The sequence below is a fragment of the Glycine max genome, chromosome 12, assembly GCF_000004515.6.
Source record: "Glycine max cultivar Williams 82 chromosome 12, Glycine_max_v4.0, whole genome shotgun sequence".
Lineage (NCBI taxonomy): Eukaryota > Viridiplantae > Streptophyta > Magnoliopsida > Fabales > Fabaceae > Glycine > Glycine max.
Genome location: NC_038248.2, coordinates 29,905,430 through 29,928,203, shown reverse-complemented (window position 1 = coordinate 29,928,203; position 22,774 = coordinate 29,905,430). Strand labels below are relative to the sequence as shown.

Below are 22,774 nucleotides of genomic sequence, written 5' to 3'. Positions count from 1 at the left end.
TCTTTTGATAAGTATTGATTGCTTATTATTGTTGATAAATTGTTCTTGCCAATTTTTTATTGCCTTTTGATAAATGTGTTTAAGAGCTTCGATGTGTGTTTTGATTGTATACTTTGATTGGTGATTGTTGTTGATGAATGTTATATTGAGTAAGTAGGTTTTGTGAGAGAAAAATAGTTAGTTTTTAAGCCAAAATCTATTATTTTAGGGTCTGGTAATCGATTACCACTCCCTGTAATCGATTACCATAGCATAGGCTTTGTAATCGATTACTAGAGGCTTGTCGGTAGTTATAGGATAAGCCTGTAATCGATTACCATGAGCTGTAATCGATTACAGCTCGTCCCTGCCTATAAAAGTTCCTTTCCTCCTCCTTCTCTTTGACGGTGCCCAACCCTCTCCAAACTTCAAATCCTCATAACTTTCTCGTTTCTTTGCCAAATCACTCCAAACAAAGCTCAATTTTCTACTTTTTAAATTCTCTTCAAAGCCCACCGATCAAAATTTGTTGAAACAAGCTCAAATGGCATAATCCTCGAAGAAGAGAAAGGGATCCTCCTCCACCACCATCGCTGTAGGCCAACACCGCCACGACACATCCGGTGACCCACCAGCACCAAATCCTTCTTCCTTTTCATCTCCCAGGTCATTAACTCTGTTTTCTTCCGATGACTAGCATCAAAGGTATTATTCCCAATTCTCCAATTGTGTTATTCTTGACCCTAAGTATTTAGATGTTGAATTCTTTGATGGTGAAACATTTGATTGCTACCAAGTGTTTCAAAATTCTAAATTAGTTCAATTTATGTCTCTGAAATTGCCATATTATCCTTAATTAGTTAGAGTCTTTTACAATAATCTACAAATTCAGGATGGAGTCATTTGTCTGAGGTGCATCAAATCCCTATTATTATTGATCAATTCCTATTTTATTCTCTAACTAAACTGAGCAGTCAGGGTGTTCCTTTTGAGGGCACTCTAGTTGATGACTGGAAACATGTTTATTCTAGTCATGATGCTCATAAAATGGTTTGCACTAACCATGCTGATATGACCGACAGATTGCTGGCTGGGTCATTTACCTTTGAGTGTCGCATCATGCACTATATTCTTTGTCGAATTTGGCTTCCTAGGTCCACCAATCTTTCTTAGGCCTCTAAGGAGGGTTTAATCTTGTTATGGGCTCTTCAAACTAGTCGTCAAATTGACTGGGCTCATCTTGTTAGGTATCGAATAAATAAGGCATTACGGGCCAATGCACCTCTTCCGTATCCTCATCTTGTTACTTTGTTTCTTCACCATTTCAATGTTCCTTTAGAAGATGAACCTTTTGTTAAGGTTAACAAATCTTTTGCTATTGGTGCTAGCGCTCTTACATCTTTCGGATACCGAAAAGATATGGATGGCCAATGGGTGCGTAAGCAAGACCTGCCACCACCCATTCCTGATGAAAGTACACCGTCTCCACCACCACAATGGGATACTTCTTCCTTCTTATTAATTGAAGTCCTCACTAAGCTACGGGATCTTAGAGCTTTTGTCAGTGATCTCTTTGATGCAATGGACTCCTGTATCACGCATCTTGAAGACTATCATACCCTAATTTCGTCCGGGGATTATTATTTGATGATATACAACCTTTGATTGGCCGCTTCGAGACACTTGGCGTCCTTTTTTGCACAATGAATGAAGTCCCGAGACGTGTCAGAAATCAAAAGGAAGCAGGCTTGCGCAATCCGTGAAATTTCGTAATGTGGCGGAAATCGAAAAAAGGTGTTTTTGCGCAATCCGTAAGTTTCCGTAACTTCTTCGAAAGCTAAAAAAGAGTAAATACATAATCCGTAAGGATTCGTAACCTTGCGGAAGAAAAATAAGTATCGTTACGATATTCGTGAAGTTTCGTAACGTTACGGAAAAAGAATTACCAAAAAAATAGAAGGGGTGCATTTAGTAAAAAGGGGGGTACAAATAGCAATCTGGCCCACTTGGGCCTTCCAGATCCTTCCTCAAGAAGGTTGTTGCTTCTGGAGGAAGCAACCTTGCTCACCTGGACGAGCTGAGCTTGCCTGGGCGAGCTGGGTGGCAAGCTCCTCCCCTATTTTGCTATAAATAGAGGGAGGAGTGAAGAAGAAAAGGGTTCAGCCTTCTTGGCACTTCTCCCTCTCTCGAAATTACTGAGGAAAATTATTTCCGTGAAGAAAATCCAAGCCGAGGCGCTTCCGTAGCGTTTCCGTAACGTTTCTGTGAGTAATTATGCGAAGATTCTCGACCGTTCTTCAACATTCATCGTTCGTTCTTCGTTTTCTTCAGTCTTCAACGGGTAAGTACCTCAAACCGAGCTTTTCAATTCATTCTATGTACCCGTGGTGGTCCACACTTTGTTTCATGTATTTTTATTCTCGTTTTCATTTGCTTTTTACACCCCCTTTTGACGTGCTTAAGCCATTTATTTAAGTCATTTCTCGCCTAATCTAAAAATAAAATAAATTTCCACCGATCGTTTAATTTGTATCATCCGTTAATTTCGGTTAAAATGAATTTCGACCGTTCGGTCGTGCCGTAACCACGTTGTAAATCAAAAAAGAGGCAAAATAATAATATAATAATAAAAAAATACCTTTTAGTAAAGTAAAGCGAAAAATCAATCGGACGTTTTCTCTTTGGGATTTCTCATTCTTAATTGAATTGACTAATAACTATAGTGAAACTAAGGCTAAAATCAAACTCGCCTAGTCAAGCTCGTCCACAAAAATAGGTTTTTGAAAGTTTATCATTTCAGTTTCTTACCAAGTAAAATGGATCATTTTTAAGGTCCAACGCCTTAAAATGATCACCTCTCAAGTAAAAAGAATCGCTTGATTCACGCTTAAGAAAGAACTACGTAGGTCTGATTTTCTCTCCAAAGGAGGGTACGTAGGAACAAAATCCCCGCTTTTGTCGACCTCAAAAAATAAAAAGAAATAAAAGTTAAGGTAACATAATTTCCACAAATCTAAAAAAATAGGTTGTTGTCCTTTGAGACAAACGTGAGAGGTGCTAATACCTTCCTCAAGCGTAAATATAACTCCCGAACTTAGAATTTTTATTTTGACCGGTTTCCTTCGGTTTTCCTGACGTTTTCCACAAATAAACTTTGGTGGCGACTCCGCGCATCTTTCCTCCTTTGGAAAGCGCACCCGTGAGTCTCGCCCTCGCTCGCCCGCGAAGGGCACGTTGCGACAAAGACGATATGAGTTTCATCCGACGTTGCTTTGATCCATCTGTCGATTCTTAGATGTTTCTAGTATTCTAAGTCCTTGATTCTCTAGACATTTTTACTATTTTGCCTTGTATTTGGCTTTAGTTATTTAGTACTTTGGTTAATTTTGTGTTTTAATTTTGATGTTTTGCATTTGGTTGCTCTTTGCTTTGGATATTTAGTTTGTGATTTAATTTGCTTTGGATATTTAGCCTTTGCTTGGCTTATGATTTGCTTTGGTTATCTAGCCTTTGGTTGATCTTGCTCTGATTACGTTTTTGGATGAGTTGTGCTAATTACTCTAGATATTTTTGTGGATTTGATATTTTTCTCTGGTCTTTTTGGCTTTTTGATGTTTCCAAAGGGGGAGAGAAACTAAGGGGTAGATCTTATCTAAAAACTAGGCAATAAACTGCAAATTTAAGGGGGAGTAAGGATGAGTGCACGCATTCACTGTTAGAAAATATGCTTTTTACATCGGTTATTTATGACTTTCTACATCGGTTTTTAACCGATGTTAAAAGTATTATCGTTAACATCAGTTTTTAAAATCAAAGTTAACGAAAAATTAACAACATCGATTATTTAAATAACCGATGTTATATGATAAGCATTACACCCAAAAAAATGTATGAATGTATACAGTTGACATCGGTTTTCATAGAAAACCGATGTTAACGTATATGTTAACATCGGTTCTTATAGAAAACTGATGTTAACTTCCAAATGTTAACATCAGTTTAAGTAAAAAACCGATGTTGACGTATAAGTTAACATGGGTTTTTTACTTAAATCGATGTTAACATTTTTGATATTAACATCGATTTTTAAAAAAAATCGATGTTGTTTTTAGGATTTTTTTTAAATAATATGTTTGTTTTTACGAAAAACCCAAAATTTCACCTGTAAATATAAAATTAGACCACACAACTCATTATATATCATTTGCATTCTGCTTTCAAACAGGTTTTAGCAGAAAGCTAGCTAGTAAACCATCAATCGTAAAACATCAATTGATATTTATTAATAACTATCAACAAAGATTATTCAATGTTAAAATGAAACAACAATTGTAAAAAATGTAATGCAAGCTATAGTAAACTAATTAAGTAACCTAAAGTTACATAGTTCCCTAACATCCTAAGTTTGATTTCTAACTTTGAGATAGTACTGCGCCCACTGGATGCGAAGCGCCTTTAATCTCTCTACTTCCAATGGTCTAACATCATTAAAATACTGCATGATGAAATAAAAGGTAAGTTAATAATGAAATACCAATGATAAGAAAATCAACTTTGTTTGAAATACACAATTACCGTTTCCCAATTATTCCTGAAAGTTCCTAAGATTATCGTGGACATCCAGTGCATGACGTAATAGCCACACTCAGTGGTTCTTTTTTGTCTATTACACTAAATACATAATGAAATTTGGATATTAAATGTTAAGTACAATTAGTGTACACACACATAAGCAGTATATATAAGTAGAAGTTTTATTTAAATCTCGTACCTTAACAACAATCCACCTAGCACCAGCCTTGGATTTAGGTTGTGGAGTATCATCAAGTCCTTTCAAAGCACTATTGAATACAAGGAAAATTAAAATATTGATGTTGTTCAGTTATGCTAATGCAAATGTATTGAAAAACAACATGGACATGTTAATTATTCCTTTATGGTAGTTGTCTGGCCTGTTATGCAAGAAACAAAACTAGACAACAAGGTTTTTCTTAGGCAAAATGACGACCATTTGCCAGTGTCCGCTGCAGTGGAGACGAATATGGGTTATTGTAGTATTATACATTATTTAAATTCAGTTGTTCAGTTTGACTTACCCATTCAGGTAGGCTCCAAGGTAGACATTGCGTTTTGAACTCTGTATCTAACTCTTCATGTAACTTTTCGATTCAAATTGTGATTGCCCAGATCTCTGAATGGACTGTGGCTCGAGGAATCCATACACATCGGAATTCCCTGATCACATACTTGTCTCAGTCAGATGCCTGTTGTCATTAAGAGAAAGTTAATTATATATGAATTTAAAACAATAACTTAGGTAATTAACAATAATGTAAATTGACTTACAAAATCCACAACTGTATAACAGATATGCTGAGACATTGACCACCGTGTGCAATTTCAGAGAGATCTTCATGCTTGATGTACAACAGGAAGTCTTGATTAAACACCCCGAACACAGTAACATCCCACATAACCTGGAGAGGCTTCAAGAAAAGTTGTGGGATGGTCAATGTCATTAGATATAGGGGATCATCGACCTCATGATCCGTCCTATCTGGTGGTTTTGCTGGAGACACAACTACCTGTTTATAAAACATAGTTAATTAACATAATTTAATTACAAGGAACAATTCAATTGACAAAAAAGAAGCATATAATGAGAGTAAAATACATGTTCTGATACATGCTTCATGAGATGTGTTGGCCAAGCAAGGAAGGTGTTAAGTGTCTGCCCCACTAAAATAACCTCGTCAGTGGGTATAGGAATGGGAGCCTCTGCATCTTTAACCTCCTCAACACCTACCTTGACTTGGCCATGCAACAAAGGGATGTGTGAACCATTGTGGATCCCTCATAAACTCTTCCTAGGGCAACCAAGCGAGAAGGATTGTCTTCGATGTACAACCGGCATTTGTCTGAGTCACCCGTCTCTGGATCGGTCGGTGAGGGATCAACACAACTCCCCTTTGTGCTAACACGAGCAGTTGAGGGACCAACCTCAGGCTCCAAAGGCCGTGCAAGTCCATGTGATTGGATCTGTGATTGCAACTGGGACTGCATCTGGTTGAAGGATAACATCAACTGCTGAGTCACTTTTTTTGTGATCGACTCCTCCAGCTGGTCCCTGATTTGTTGAGTCAGTTGCTCCAGTTCTTCGGGAGGCATGGAGGAGGAACTGCAGGAGCTTCATGGAGCCGATCCGAAGTATTGCTTGATGGTGACATTGGCTCCAGCAACACGCACACACCCAGGGTGTTCTGGTCGCCCAATGGAAGTAGTCAGGAGATCCTGACATCCATGGGTGACAAACGAACCCTATGATGCCTGTTCCTCCAAAGAATTCTGTATAGAACACATATATTTGTCCAAGGCATTCACAGAATAAACAAAGATAATTACAATTTTTAATTGAAAATGACTTACAATCTTGTCAATGATTTCCTTTGCTGCCTCATACGTCATCTGCCCAGTTTTCTTGGTGCGGGCCATCTTCCACTTCACGTGTCGTCTGATGGGAGATGGAGGGTCAATGATGCCCATAGTGCTTCCAGTCTGAGTAGCTTCCTCCGGTCTTTTCTTTGTATTCTCATCCATGAGCTTATGTTCTAAATATTCATAACCCCCACGAGACAACACGTGTAAGGCAATGTTTTGCTTCTAGATGGCCTGTGCCTTTTTCCGCACATCCTGCAAAAATCGAACATTAATGAAAATCATTACTACAATGAATTATAAGAAGTGAATTTTTTGTGGAAAACAATTAAAATGACAAAGAACATACCTCCCACGAGGGGTCTCTGCGGGTCAGACAAAACTAGGCCCATTTCTCCTTGCTAATGCTTTATTTTTCACAGACAATGTCGTCCACACCGTCCTTGTCGGCTACAAGTGCCTATTTCCTCATCAAATCAGATTTAAACTGCCTCTACCACTCATCGACAGTCTTAAGAACTTTCTTCTTTGTCCTACTGTCAAAAGCTTCAAGGATTTCAAATTTCGCCTGACAAACAATAAATTATGTTTTATTGTTAGTAAATTATAAATTTTGGCTAATAAAGAAAATCAAAGAAGAAAACTAAAATACTTGAATATCCTCCCATATCAAATCCTTCTGAGCAACAGGGACTTCCTTCCAAGTGTCGTATGTCACGTCGACCTTATCACGAGCGACAATCCCCAAATATGTTCTTAATTTCTTCTTAAGGGGACCATCGGCCTTGCCGATCACAAGATCGACGAGGACCACTGGTCTCTCTGCCCCATGTGGTCTAGTGGCCAAGGATCATAGCCGTGTGGCTTTGTGTGTCCGCTTCAAGGTAGACGGAGACTCTAATGCTACTGCAGGAGGAGGAGGAGGAGGAAGAGGCGAGGCAGGTGGAGTAGCCATGGTTCTGTAAAGAGAAACACTTGAGTTAGTTAATATTATCAAAAAATTGAATCATATATGTAAATCAATTTACCAAAATCAAATACATAATTAGAAAATTACATTAGATGGTGTTAATTAATTCTCCTTCATCGTGATCATTACGATTAGCATGAACGTCGTCAACTTCTTCTTCTCCGACGATGTTAGGAGTCATTTGTGTGGACAAAGGACTAACATAAGTGTCCATGTATGAATCATCATCTTCTACATTAACACCAATAGTTTTCCCGTGTAGAACCACGCACCACCTTTCATCACAAGGGTCTTGCACATAAAGTACCTGTTTAGCTTGTTTTGCCATGATGAAAGGGTCATTGTGGTAAGCTAGTTTCTTTAGGTCTACCAACGTAAATCCTACATCATCGGTCTGCACACCGGTGTTGCTATCAACCCATTTACATTTGAAAACACATACAGTAAATTTGACATAGTTAAGCTCCCAAATTTCATCAATGAACCCAAAGTAAGGGATGGAAGCTGCACAGGGATTGTCATCATGCATACTTGCAAAATGTTGAGATTTAGCCCTTACGGTGACCCTGCTGTTTTGCATTGTACTTTTGTCGTCTTGTGCTTTTGTGTAAAAGGAATAGTTGTTTATGTCGTATCCTTGCCAAGTTATAACATTTTTTTAGGCCAATCTGCTAGCTTTCTTAATGTTTCTGAAGCATTTTCATCAGCAAAGATTGTATCTTTAAACCAATCAGAGAAAGTCTTGTTATGCTTTTTCAAGACCCAATTCATTGACATTTTTGGATTATTTTGTTTGACTAAAGCTTCATGCTGAAGTATGTATGGAAAAACTTTATTACTGTTGTTTAACCCATACAGGTGAGCTTGTAACAAATCTTCTACACTTGGAGTGATAACATGCAGTCCTCTTGAACCCTTACCACCCATTCTGTCGTCATGGCGAGACTCAGGAAGGCCGACAAGTTTATCCTTTTCAATGTACTCTGAACAAAATTCAATGGCTTATTCTGCAATATACCTTTCAACAATAAATACTTCTTAACGATGCAGATTCTTGGTATACCCTTTTAAGATCTTTATGTATCACTCAACCGGGTACATCAACCGCTAATAAGCAGGACCACAATATTTGATTTCTCTGACCAGATGAACAATTAAGTGAATCATGATGTCAAAGAAAGTAGGAGGAAAATACATCTCCAACTGGCACAGTATAATTGCAGCCTCATTTTCCAGGTCATCAAACTTGACAGGATCAAGGACTTTGCTACATATTACATTGAAGAAAAGAACAGGCGAGTTATGGCTAACCTGACTTTGTTAGGCACAATGTCTCGTATGGCCACGACTAACAATTGTTGCATCAACACGTGACAATCGTGAGACTTTAACTCTACCACCTTAAGCTCCTTCAACTGCACAAGACTCTTAATATTTGAACAATATCCTTGTGGGACTTTGACCCAGCGCAGACACTGACAAAAACTTATCTTCTCCTTTCTGGACAAAGTATGACAAGCTAGAGGCAAGTATATTTTTTTGCCATCAGACCTTGGATACAACTGCGATCGTATACCCATGTCAGCTAGATCTTGACGGGTCTTCAGACCATCTTTCGTCTTGCCTTGAATGTTAAGGAGTGTCCCAATGGCATTGTCACATACATTTTTCTCCACATGCATAACATCAATACAGTGTCTAACATCTAGATCAAACCAATACGGAAGATCAAAGAAAATGGACCTATTCTTCCATATGCAAGTCTTACTTTTATCCTTCTTTTTGGTCTTTCCAAATACAGTATTCAGGTGTTGAACCCGCTGGAAGACTTGCTCACCAGTCAATAGTATCGGTGCAGTTTCATGCTCTTGACTTCCATTAAATGCTTTTTTCAATCGCTTGTAAGGGTGATGAGGTTTTAGAAAATGCCGATGCCTAGTGTAGATTGTTTTTCTACCATGTTTCAGTTGTATGTAGCAAGTGTCTTCTTCACAGATGATGCATGATGACCCTTAACACTGTAACCGCTTAGATTCCCATATGCTGGAAAATCATTAATGGTACAAAAAAGCATTGCACGCATTTGAAAAGTCTCCTTGTGAAACCCATCAAACAATAAAACCCCCTCATCCCACAACTTTGTCAGGTCTTCAATCAACAGACTTAGATAAACATCAATGTCATTTCCTTGCTGTCTTGGGCCCAATATCATCATAGACAACATCATGTATTTTTGCTTCATGTACAACCAAGGAGGCAAATTGTAAATTACTAGTAGAACTGGCCATGAACTGTGTTGACTGCTTAAATTGCCATATGGATTCATTCCATCACTGGCTAGTCCAAGCCTAAGATTTCTTGCCTCTTTGCCGAAATCCAGATACAAACGATCAATCTTCTTCCACTGGGAGCAGTCAGTCGGATGATGGACCATTCCATCAGAGTTTCTCCCATTTGCATGTCAGGTAAGGTCTTTTGCATCATCTGCATTAGCAAAAAGACACTTACACCTTGGAATGATTGGAAGATACCAGAACACCTTCTCTGGAGGGCCCTTCTTTGAGTTTTCATTAGAACTGCAGTCCTCATCATCCTTCACTTTCTACCGTGATACCCCACACCTAAGGCATTTGGACATTTCTTTAAATTCATGCATGTATTGTATGCAATCATTAGGGCAAGCATGAATCTTCTGATACTCCATACCCATCGGGCACAGTATCTTCTTGGCCTGATAGTAACTTTTAGGCAACGTGTTTTCCTCTAGAAGCAGATCGTGCACTACTTGAAGTAGTGAACTAAAGCTTTTGTCACTCCACCCATATATGGCCTTGATATTAACCAGACTTAACACCGCCGACAACAACGTCAAGGAATTCTTGCACCCCGTATACAAAGGCTTCTTTGAATCACTATGTAATCCTTCTTACATAGAGGCGTGTGCTTGTTGAAAATACTCTTGTCCAAGGTCACGAATCATATCCTCCATGTGATCTCCAATTTCTACATCAAGCGGTTCAGATTGGGACCCACTCTACATGTCTATCAATTCACCATGTCATATCCATGTTGTGTAATTATTCTTAATCCCATCACACAATAAATGCTCTCGTATGTCATCTAGTATTTGTCGTCTTCCGTTCAAACAATTGATGCAAGGACAATAATATTTTCCATCTTCATCCGGTCGACTTCTTTCTGAAGCAAATTGCAAGAATTGCTCGACGCCTTCCTCATATTCTGTGCTGATGCGACTTTCATTCATCCGACTTCGATCCATCTAAGTAATAACTCTATGATACTCACAAGTTATTCGATGCATGAAAATCTCACTTTTTTATTATAGGTGTGGCCCTATCCCATTAAGGAAGACTGTCTTTTATGGTAGCTTCATACGTCAGGGTTAATTCTATTTTGTTTAATTTGACAAAATTTCGGCAGCATTTCGCATTGGTCTCCAAGAACGCGACATGACATCGGTGAAATTAATTTCCCGATAATCAAGTATGCACTCAGAGAACAACTAGAAATGCATTGTACCGAAATTTAATCAAATTAAACAAAATAATGTTAACCTTAACACATGAATCTACCATAAAAATATCAATCTTCCCAAACTATCCAAATGGATAATTCAAGATTGAATACAATGATTAATGCAAAATGTCCACAAGAATCATTGCATTCAGTCTCAAACGGGAATCTAAGGTTCTCTCATCATGAACACAATTTGTATATCATATATCATTTGTCTTTAATGGTAGTGAACAAGTAATAAAAACATTAATTGGTAACAAACATTTGTACCTGTGATGATGAGCAACACGGTCCAAAATGAAAGCAAGAATCCAATAAATAACTCAATCACCACCTAAATCAATCATCATTCTGAAAAATAGATATAAATATGTGACAATGAGTAAGCTATACAAATTGACTAAATACCAAGTGTTACTATCCTCTAATCTACTAAATCTAGTGTTTCTTGGAGCAGTATGATTAGGAGCTATGATACAAATGGCTTGAATTGTACTTGACTGGGATAACTAGTTAGTGATTAGGAGCTATGATATAGATTGGCCCTCAAAGAGCCCAATTTGATTCCATGCAAAAAGAATCTAGCTAGTTTTTCTCTATCTTATGTGACTGGGGCTGCACTTTGATTTATTATTGGCATATATGTTTGTTTTCCCTTCACATTTGCATCCCGTAATATGGGTAGCTTCTGCTTGAGTTATAGCATAAGATAAATGTTATAGCATCGATATATGTTAGAGCATGGTGATATAGAGTTATGCATAGGATATAAGGTAGCGATAATAAGGTAGCTTCAATATATGTTAGAGCATGGTGATATACAGTTAGCTGCTTGTTTTCTGCCATTTATTTATTGTAATATCACTAAATATAAGGTAGCCTAATTCATAGGACTACCATATCTTAGTCAAGGTGCTACAACCCACAAGTGGGGTTAATGTCAGGAAATTACAATATTTTATCCATCTTTCATATGTTGATTATATAAAATGCAGAATTCTAAACATGAAGTAACTTGTTCAGTGGCAGTAGTCATTTTGCTAGTCTGGAACTATAAAATATAAATTAGATATCCTAAAGCTTCTTAGTATTCAATGGGGCTTACCATGTAGCTATTGTTTCTCACTTCTCAGCTTTCATGTTTAGTTATGTATTACTTGAGTAATTGTTTTGTAAAGAATTTAGTCCAAATACAGAAAATTATACATGTTATAACTTATATGTTAAGGCAGATAGGAGTTGCTCTTGGAATAGAAGTTGATGACAAAATGTCACAGCACGAGTGTTATGAATATTTTGGTCCAGATTATACCCTTCATGTTTCCCCAAGTAACATGGAAAACAAGAATTCCCATCATTTACTTGAAGAAATTAGATCTAAAGTACGTGAAAATCTTTCCAAGCTGCAGCATGCTCCTAGTGTCCAATTTCAGGAAAGGCCTCCTGATTCTGATCTTGGAGAGGTAAACCTCTACTTCCTTATATTTTACTTTATAGGAGTATATTTGTTTGATAGATTTTTTTTCCTTTCTTAGCTTCTATGTATAAGATTAACTACAGTTAATTGTACTAGTATAGTTAACTAACTAGAGTCAATTGACAGAGTTAGTTGTACTACTATAGTTCATGAGGCTTTTTATTGTCATCATAGACACAATGATGGCTATGTTCCTACTCAGCCTATTGATCATACCAGCCAGTATCCTAATCAAAATCAGTCTCAGACCTCTGCTAATCCCAATCAAAATAGTACCAAAGTCAGAGTCAGAACCCTAATTACTATCAGACATAGCTGTCTGAATTCTATTTGGTCTAATCTTAGGTCTCTAAAGAGGTTCTTCTTAAAGGGATGGTAGGTTTTGATGGCCTCTATAAATTCCTTGATTTGCTTTAGTAAGCTAAACAACAACTCAATCCCTCTTTCACTATCAATACCATTTCTTCTGCTGGCTCAGAACCTGTGCCAAGTGCTTATTCTCCATATTTTGTTTCAACTAGTGTAAATAGAATCAGTCCTAATGTGTCACATGTCAATACTCTTTCTAATAGTGATCTTTCTTTTGCCACTTGGCATTCCAGATTAGGTCACCCTAGTGGTGATACTATGAAACTTGTATCCAAGTTGTGTAATATACCCATTATAAATGAAACATGTTCTGATTTTTTCTCTCACTGTTGCATTGGTTTAGTTGGCTTTATTTGTTAAAAAGTAAATCTGAGACTCATAATTTGTTCAAATAGTTTCACACTTTAGTTAAAACTCAATTCAATTTACCTATAAAAGCTTTTGAGTCTGATTGTGTATGTGTGTGTTGGGGGGGGGGGGGTTAGTATAGGCCCTTCATTATTGCATAACTTGGTGTGCAACATAGATTGATCTATCCCCACACCCATCATCATAATGGTTGGACTTGGACTTCTCTTTATTTGGTGGGATGTCCAGCAATTAGAGCTGCTAATATAGACACAACAACAGTTGGAGCAACCTATGTTGCAGGATTAGCTATTGGGATTTAGAAAGAAGATTATCTTTTCAATACTGAGGACAAGTTGAGACATGGATAAAAGACATTTATCTACTCCTCCATGGATAGATTAACATCATTATATTTTAGTTAATTCCAGTGAACTTGATGCAATCCTACCCCGCAAGGGCATTGGATAGAAGACTCCAAGTAGATTGGGCTAGAGATGCAAGAAAAGGCCCTAAGGTTCTCATGAGCCTTAGGGCAGATTTCGGACCTATGGGCTAAGTATGAGTCCACTTATCTTTGTACATATTAGATTAAGGTTTCAATATTTTTGGGCCTTGTATTTAGGGCTTCATAATGTAGGTAAGGTACCCTAGAAATGTAGGATTTTTCAGCCCTTGTATTTTAGGGCACCTAGACTAGTTTTATATTATGGGTAGTTTTGTAATTTCACATGCATTAAGTGAATATTTGATGTGTGTGTTGGAAAATAAATTTAATTGAATTGGGAGAATCCCAATCCAATTAAATTTTAGAAGGGGAGGTGAGCATTTTCTTGCTACACCCCATTGTCACATCATATAGTCACACTTTGTGCATGTTCTTCATGCTTTACATGCCTCATGCCACCTAAGCATACTTATTGGAGAATCTTGGACTTGATCTTGAATTAGTGGGCTGAACCATAGCTAAAATTCACTAATCATAATTAGTGAAATTTTGGCTTCACAAATTCAAGTGAAATTTGAATAGAAATTCAAATTTCCCTCCAATTTTGTGTGACACTTAGGCTATAAATAGAGGCATTGTGTGTGCATTTTTTTCAACTTTGATGATTTGAAAATTAAACTTCAGATTTCAGAGCTCTTTTAGAGCACAAAATTTTGTGCTCTTCTCTTCCTCTCCCTTCATTCATCTCCTTCTTCCTCTGAGCTCTTATCCATGGCCTCCTATGGTGGTGATCTTCTTCTAGACTTATCTTCTCCTTGAAGTGGCGTATCCTTTCTCTCTCTTCCTTCTCCATTCCACTGCCATTCATCTTCCAAGAAGAAAAGGAATTCATTGATGAAGAAGATCCTAGGCCTACAAGCTCCAATGGAGCTTACATCTGAACTTGTGATCAAGTTTGGCCAGCACCATATACCACTGCTCCAGTACCACTACTGGGTAACAAAATCAGTGTCCTTTGATTATAAACAAAGCTGACAAGTATGCAAACTGCAGATAAGTAAATACACAACATCTGAATTTATGATAGCTAATTGATACAAAGGAATACCATTGTTGTAGAATTAAGATTCTACTAATAAAATAAATCCTATCTTACAACTCTCATTCAACAATCAACTATTTTCTTCACCTTCCAGGTCTTACATCAATTTGTGAGAGTTACTAAGAAGCCCACTTACCTGCAAAAATATGTTTAAGGCGCCAAGGCAAGAACCACCAAAGCTGGTTGTAGTAATCCACTTCTCACAAGCAGTTACGGGCAATTTCCACTAGGTAGTTCTTGAGTAGAATATTAGATAATTCTATGATAACAAATTCAATTCTATTACAATGCATTAGTATAAATATGTAAAGAAGTCAGCAGTATGAACAAATATTAGATACTACTCTTACTATTAAATTGAATAGCATCTTAATTCTGTTAGTACAAATATTGGATACTCCTCTTACTTTTTGTAGCATGGTTGTGGTTCTCTCTAGGTTCTTATCAAAGATAAGTCCTCCTAAAACGTTTATTGATCTATAGTTTATAATCGAAACCCAACCATAAAAGGCCAATTACCTCTGCAAACCTATTTCCTTTCTTTCTAAAATAACTAACTAATTAGTTATTCCAATGGATTATCTAACAATACTCCCCTATAAACATTCACCTTGTTCCCAAGTCGAACAACTTTTGGCAGCTGATATAAAGTGATGGAAGCTTGCTTGTGGAGATTCTATGGAGGCTGGATCTTTGAGCTTTAATGAGGTCCTTTAGTGGTGATTTTCCACCATGGAGATGCAGCGGAAGACAAAGGAGAAAAGGTAAGAGGCGGCGCCATCCACTAGGGAATAAGACATGGAAGAAGGAGCTTCGCCACCAAGATGAGCCTTGGATAAGAAGCTTGGAGAGGATGCTTCAATGGAGGAAAAGAAAGAGGGAGAGAAAGAGAGAGGGGGGAGCACGAAATTGAAGGAAGAAAAAGGGAGTGAAGTTGAACTTTGAGTTGTGTCTCACAAGACTCTCATTCATCAAAGCTACAACAAGTGTTACACATGCTTCTATTTATAGACTAGGTAGCTTCCTTGAGAAGCTTTCTTGAGAAAACTTCCTTGAGAAGCTTCTTTGAGAAAACTTTCTTGAGAAGCTAGAGGTTAGCTACACACACCCCTCTCATAACTAAGCTCACCTCCTTGAGAAACTTCCTTAAGAATATTCCTAATGAAGCTATAGCTTAGTTACACATACCTCTCTAATAGCTAAACTCACCTCCTTGAGATGAGAAGCAAGAGCTTAGCTATAGACACCCTATAATAGCTAAGCTCACCCCCATGACAAAAAAACATGAAAATACAAAAAAAAGTCCTTACTACAAAGACTACTCAAAATGCCCCGAAATACAAGGCTAAAACCCTATACTACTAGAATGGCCAAAATACAAGGCCCAGACGAAGGAAAAACCTATTCTAATATTTACAAAGATAAGCGGGCTCATACTTAGCCCATGGACTCGAAATCTACCCTAAGGCTCATGAGAACCCTAGGGCCTTCCCTTGGATCTCTAGCCCAATCTACTTGGAGTCTTCTACCCAATGCCCTTACGGAGTAGGATTGCATCATTCCCTCCACCTTGGAAAGGATTTGACCTCAAATCCCGAGGTTCTTCATACTCTGGGCTCTTTCCTTCAACACCTGTAAAAAGAACAAAAACATATGTATTAGTGGTGTTTGGTATGTTGAAGTAAGGTAAGGTCTGAAAACCCATTTCCTGGGCATCTTCCCATGAAAGAACATGGTTTCTCACCAACTCAATGAGTGGTGCTACAAGTATAGAAAAATATGGGAGAAACCTTTTGTAAAGGTTTGTTAAGTCATGGAAGCCCCAAATTTTTCTTATACTTGGTGGAATGGGCCACTCAGGAATGACCTTTATTCTCTTAGGGTTCATGGGAACCCCTTGATCACTATTTGAAAAATTGAGAAAAGTAACGCAATAAAACATACCTTTTTCTGTATTTTCATATTGATTATTTCTACCAAAAAGTATGACAAACCTAAGGTGTCCCATATGAGTACCTAAGTTTGTATTGAAACTAAAAATAAGAACCTACCTAATGGGTCCCTATGTACACACACCATGAAGATGTTAGGTGTACGAGTGATTTTACAAAAGAGGGTTGCACCACTCAAAACATTCATCATACCACCTATTTTAGGGACTTGGTGCCTAATAATACCTATTTTGGGCACCAACAAAGCACAAGGATTTAAGCTCATGCGAACCAAACCCTCATCCAACAACTTCTTTACTTGAGGAATAAACTCAAGCCCAAGAGGTGTGGCAATGCTAGCAAGTGCCTTTTTACAAAAGAGAAAATGTGGAGGTTGTCTAAGAGGGAAAGTTTCTTTATTGTTTGTCTTTATTGTAAAATGAGTTTCCTTCTTAGCTAAACTCTTGGAGGAGACACTTACCTCCTTACACTTCTCTTTAACCACTAATTGTTGTCCTTCTTCTTGGGGGTAGGTTTCTTCACTAGATTCTTCCCCTTTTGCTTTTTCACTTTCACTAGAGGAAGGTGAAGTAGTAGCCTCATCTTGGCTACTATAAATGTCTTGGCCCCTCATAATCATGGTTTTTGTGGTGGGGCATTGAGAAGTAATGTGTCCTCTTCCAAGACATTTAAAGCACTTTATAGAGCTAGTTTTCTCTTGCATACTAGCCTTAGGGCTTGCTTTTCTATTGTCTTTCCCTTATCATTTTTGGGCTTAGAAGGTGTCACCCCTAAGATTCCTTGACCTTTGTCTTTCTTTGGATAAGAGTGAGAGCCATAAGATTTTGAAGTAGACTTCTTTTTAAGTTGTTGCTCTACCCTTATTTCCCAATCTAAGTTAGCCTCTACATTGTCCTTCCCATGGAAGTATGAGAGTTTAATGTTAGCCTCTTGAGGCTTTCTTTCCTTTTCTCTTCTATGGGAGTGAGGTCTAAGATGTGACCTATGCCTTCCTTCATAATAGTCACAAAGTTCTTCACTTAGGCTTTTGCAAGAGTTATGACTACTATAGGAGGCATGTTTTTCTCTTTTCATTTCTTTCATTATTTTTCTTCTTTCTTCCTCTCTTATTTTCTTTCTTTCATCTTGACTTATTTCTTCCACTCTTTTTTTTTACTTTTTCTTTTCTCTCTTGTTTTTCTTTCCCTAACTTGAGGGAACTCAACTCATCTAAGATTCTAGATAAAGGGTCTTTATGACTAGTACCCTTGCCATTAACACTAGATGAATGATGACTCATGTTGGTTCCTAAGTTGTGGTTCTTTCTTGTTGGAGGTTTGAAAACAAAAGGTAAAAGAAACTATGGTTGAAACTAGCCAAATAAACACTAAAAGAGGTGTGAAAGATAAGGTAAAAAACTAATTGGTAAAAGGAAAGCTATCTAGGCGGTTTGACAATGGAAGGTAAAGGAAATAAGCTATGAAAGTAAGCAAGAAATGTAAACTAGGCGAATCCTAAGAGTGTTTGGATTACCACATTCAAGGTTCCCAACAAAACACTCACTATCCTAAGGAAAAATTGCCTAAAATTATTACACACAAATGGAAGTTTGGTAACCTATTGGAGGCTCCCAACACACTTCCAATGAAAGGCCTTTTTGTTACAAAACTTGAAAGCAATGAAGGTAAGTAAATTGCAAATTACAAAATTACAAAACGGTCCTCAATTTTGGTGGTTGTTCTCTCTTTGGTGATTCACTCAATTTGGAGTGCTTCTTAGTCCAATAGCTCTTAAGGTGGTTGGCCCCTTGCTTCTGGACTCAAATTCTTCAAGGGATGGCACCAATCATCCTTCCAATTCCCTATATGGCAACCCACAAAGAAGGAAACAAAGAGACAAGCAATAACCAAAGACCAAAAAAAATGAAATGAAAGCTAAACCAATGGAGTTTTAACAAGACAATTTTTCAAGGATTATTCAACAATTAAAGCAATGAAAAGGACATAGAAGCAAGCTAGGACTCAAAGAGAAAATTAGAATGGCTCTAGAGTAGAGTAAAAAAACTGAAAAAAAAGACTCAACAAACCTCTAGCTTTGGCACTTGTCTTCACACTAATTTTCAATATAAATTTCCAATTATAGAATAAATTTTGAGCCAAAACAACAAGCACACTTCCCTTTCACCTTTTTTTTCTGGATACTGATTTTCCTGCCAACTTGTGTGATTTTTCGTATTTTTTCCTTTTATCCAAATCACTTGTTTCTTTTTTTATAAATTTTTTCCAGATGTCTAGAAAATTCATTAAAAATTTCAGCTCAAAATTCGAAGTAACCAACTCTCAGTAATTTTTACAAGTTTGTATGTCCAAGCTGCCAGCACCAGCGATTTGTTTCTTTAAGCATGGTATATTGATTGCCTTGGGCTTACTTTCAACCTTCCTATGTATGTTGAACTCACTAGGATTGTTTACCACAGTTTTAGGAGCTCAATATTCACTTAGGATCAACATTTCAGCCAGCAATTCAATCACCAAAACTCAAATTCACAATAGACACAATCATAAGGAAACCTAAAAGTTCAAGAAAAGGTTCACAATCAAAGACTCTCTAAGAATTTTACATGAACATGTTAAGGACTAATTAACATGAAAGATTTGACTCAAATCAAATAATAGGCTAAAAGAATTTCATACACTCATGAACAAATGAGTTAGACAAGGAAACAAGAAAATAAAATTCAGCACAACATAAGAAATCTTATGTGACAAGTTTCATGACTAGACATGACTTCTATGACAAAACTACAATAGGTGAACAAGTCACTCTAGATATTTGAGGTTTTTTTCTACTTTAATATTTTTGTAAGAATTTTATGGTTTAGGTTTCAGCCACAAAAAATAACAAGACAAAACTCAAAGGAACCTAAACTCAACACAATTCATGGTTCAAGAACAAGAACAAGAAATTTGAACCATAGAAAATCAAATTAGTTTCTATAGCAAGTTTAATCGGTGGAAACTCTAAAGAATCATGTTAACAACATTTAGAACAAGACAAGTGAGGAGATACATGGAGAAAAATGAAGAAACAACAATGGAAGAGAAGGTAAAGAAAAAAAAATTAATGGAGGTTTAAGGAGCACCTACTTGAAGCTCTTGTGCTCTGATACCACTTGATGGAAGCTTGCTTGTGGAGCTTCTATGGAGACTGGATCTTTGAGCTTCAATGAGGTCCTTTAATGGTGATTTTCCACCATGGAGATGCAGCGGAAGACAAAGGAGAAAAGGTAAGAGGCGGCGCCATCCACTAGGGAATAAGCCATGGAAGAAGGAGCTTCGCCACCAAGATGAGCCTTGGATAAGAAGCTTGGAGAGGATGTTTCAATGGAGGAAAAGAAAGAGGGAGAGAAAGAGAGAGGGGGGAGCACGAAATTGAAGGAAGAAAAAGGGAGTGAAGTTGAACTTTGAGTTGTGTCTCACAAGACTCTCATTCATCAAAGTTACAACAAGTGTTACACATGCTTCTATTTATAGACTAGGTAGCTTCCTTGAGAAGCTTTCTTGAGAAAACTTCCTTGAGAAGCTTCTTTGAGAAAACTTCCTTGAGAAGCTAGAGCTTAGCTACACACACCCCTCTCATAACTAAGCTCACCTCCTTGAGAAACTTCCTTAAGAAGATTCCTAAAGAAGCTAGAGCTTAGCTACACATACCTCTCTAATAGCTAAGCTCACCTCCTTGAGATGAGAAACAAGAGCTTAGCTATAGACACCCTATAATAGCTAAGCTCACCCCCATGACAAAAAAACATGAAAATACAAAAAAAAAGTCCTTACTACAAAGACTACTCAAAATGCCCCGAAATACAAGGCTAAAACCCTATACTACTAGAATGGCCAAAATACAAGGCCCAGACGAAGGAAAAACCTATTCTAATATTTACAAAGATAAGCGGGCTCATACTTATCCCATGGACTCGAAATCTACCCTAAGGCTCATGAGAACCCTAGGGCCTTCCCTTGGATCTCTAGCCCAATCTACTTGGAGTCTTCTACCCAATGCCCTTACGGAGTAGGATTGCATCATAAAGCCCACCTGCTGCTTGAAAATAGACTCAAGCCCTCTTGGTCAAGCATAAACAATTGGGTGTCTTCAATCTCTTCCAATGCTTTGTTTTCTATTGTATCTTTAGCCCTAAAACAGAGCAACAATGCCTCTACAAGGGTATTGAGACTCTAATCTTACTATTAAATTGAACAAATATTAAATTGAATAGCATCTGAATTTTGTTAGTACAAATATTAGATACTACTCTTACTTTTTGTTGCAATGCAGTATGAACAAATACTACAGGACATATTACAGATTTAGCAGCAGCTAGTATGGTCAGTTGTTTATGGCAGCTTGAAATAAAAAAAATTGAACTCATTTTCATCAAAGAGCAGAGCTATTGGTTTCGAAATTTCTAGGCAATGTAGTATGAACATGAACATGCATGGATAACAAAGTGGACATGTAGATAATGCTTAATGTATTGATATTTTCCACCTCTGTAACTGACAAGGTGATATAGAGTTATGCATGGGATAAATATTAGAGCATCGATATACATAAACATTATATCTAAAGTATTTTCTGAATAGAGTTATAGCATCCATGCAGTTATGCCCATGTACTAAATCCATGTAATACTACACAATTATGCTTCGTAACTCACCACTTCAAGGAGAATGAAGTCTAGGAGCTTAGCTTGTTTATTAAATCATGAGTGAAAGTATCAAGAGTGAAAGTATCATTCTTGATTAAGGAATCATATTCTACCTTCACAGCTGTTAACCATGCAGGGTCAGCAAGAGCTTGCTTAGTGGACTTCGGTTCCATTGTTATGGACTTAATGATTGGTGAATTGTGACTATAGGACTACATAGCAGAAAATAATGTGGTGCCTTTCTAGAAAAACAGGAAGTTATCAACCTAGTTGTTCTTCATCCTTGATGCGGACTAATTGCATTTTATCATCTTAGACACTAGCTATTGGAAATTACTTGTACACTAATTGCATTTCATCCAACATTTTTCAGGTCCAATCGCTTCCTAACTGCAATATTTTAACTTTGGTTAACTGAAAGTAAGTTGCTAGAAAGTATAAAAACAGGACAATGTTGAGGTGTTCAGCCAATATTGCGAATGAATGCATGTAGAATGTTTACATGGATGACTACTGACAAGCTATTTGTACTGTTGTATTTATTTGACTATAAGACACGATTCAGGATTCTTAATTACCCAAAAAATAGAAAACAAAGTCGCAAAGGGAATAAAATACCTCAACATTAAAAGGAAGGAAATTGTTCATGACCAGATCAACTTAAGAAAGAAAAAAAGTAGGTAAGCTGCTGACTGCCCATTACAATATATATGCTTAATACAGGAGAAATGTAATTTTAGTTTTGATTTCTACATTCCAAAACCTAACTAACCTCATTGTAACTGCCACATGAACCACTCCTTACTAATAGATTGAAGCAAAGAAAACCAAACAAAGAAAGTTGAACACCTATTAATTACTCACAAACTAAAACAGAAACACTAGCTACCAGGAAGGTGCATGTTAAACAACAAAAGTGAAACACATTGGTTTAAACAACGAACTCACCAACCCGTGAACCCACTAACTCACGAACCCACCAACCAGGAGCCAAGACTATGTCAAAAACCTACGAAACAACGAACTCACCAACCCGAAGTTAACATTCTATAGGGATAAATGTTAAAGCAAAATCAAGGTTTGCCCACGTACCTAAATCAAGCCAGTCATGAACGGGAACTTGTGGAGCCTGTGCGAACCCAAACATGAACCTCAATGGCAGCTTGAGTGAGGAGAACATAGTATCTGAGGGATGAGGAATAAAGGAAGAAAGAGTTTTCGTACGTAACTGATCACGCGGGGGGAAAATAGATTTTAGGGTTTTAACTTATGAATGAGACAACATCGGTTTCTTAAACAAAACCAATGTTAACTTTATAATGTTAACATCAGTTTTTTAAAAAACCGATGTTAATTGAATAAAGTTAACATCGGTTTTGAAAAAACGGATGTTAACTAGTTGATGTTAACATCGGTTTTTCCAAAACTAATGTTAACATTATAAAGTTAACATCGGTTTTTGAAAAAACCGAT

The 22,774-nt window shown here is 37.3% G+C and overlaps 1 pseudogene; it reads left to right on the top strand.

Annotated features, from left to right (window-relative positions):
* The first annotated feature begins 6,145 nt into the window (after nt 1-6,145).
* The window catches only part of LOC102665318 (uncharacterized), a 29,342-nt pseudogene continuing 12,713 nt past the window's right edge, over nt 6,146-22,774 (top strand).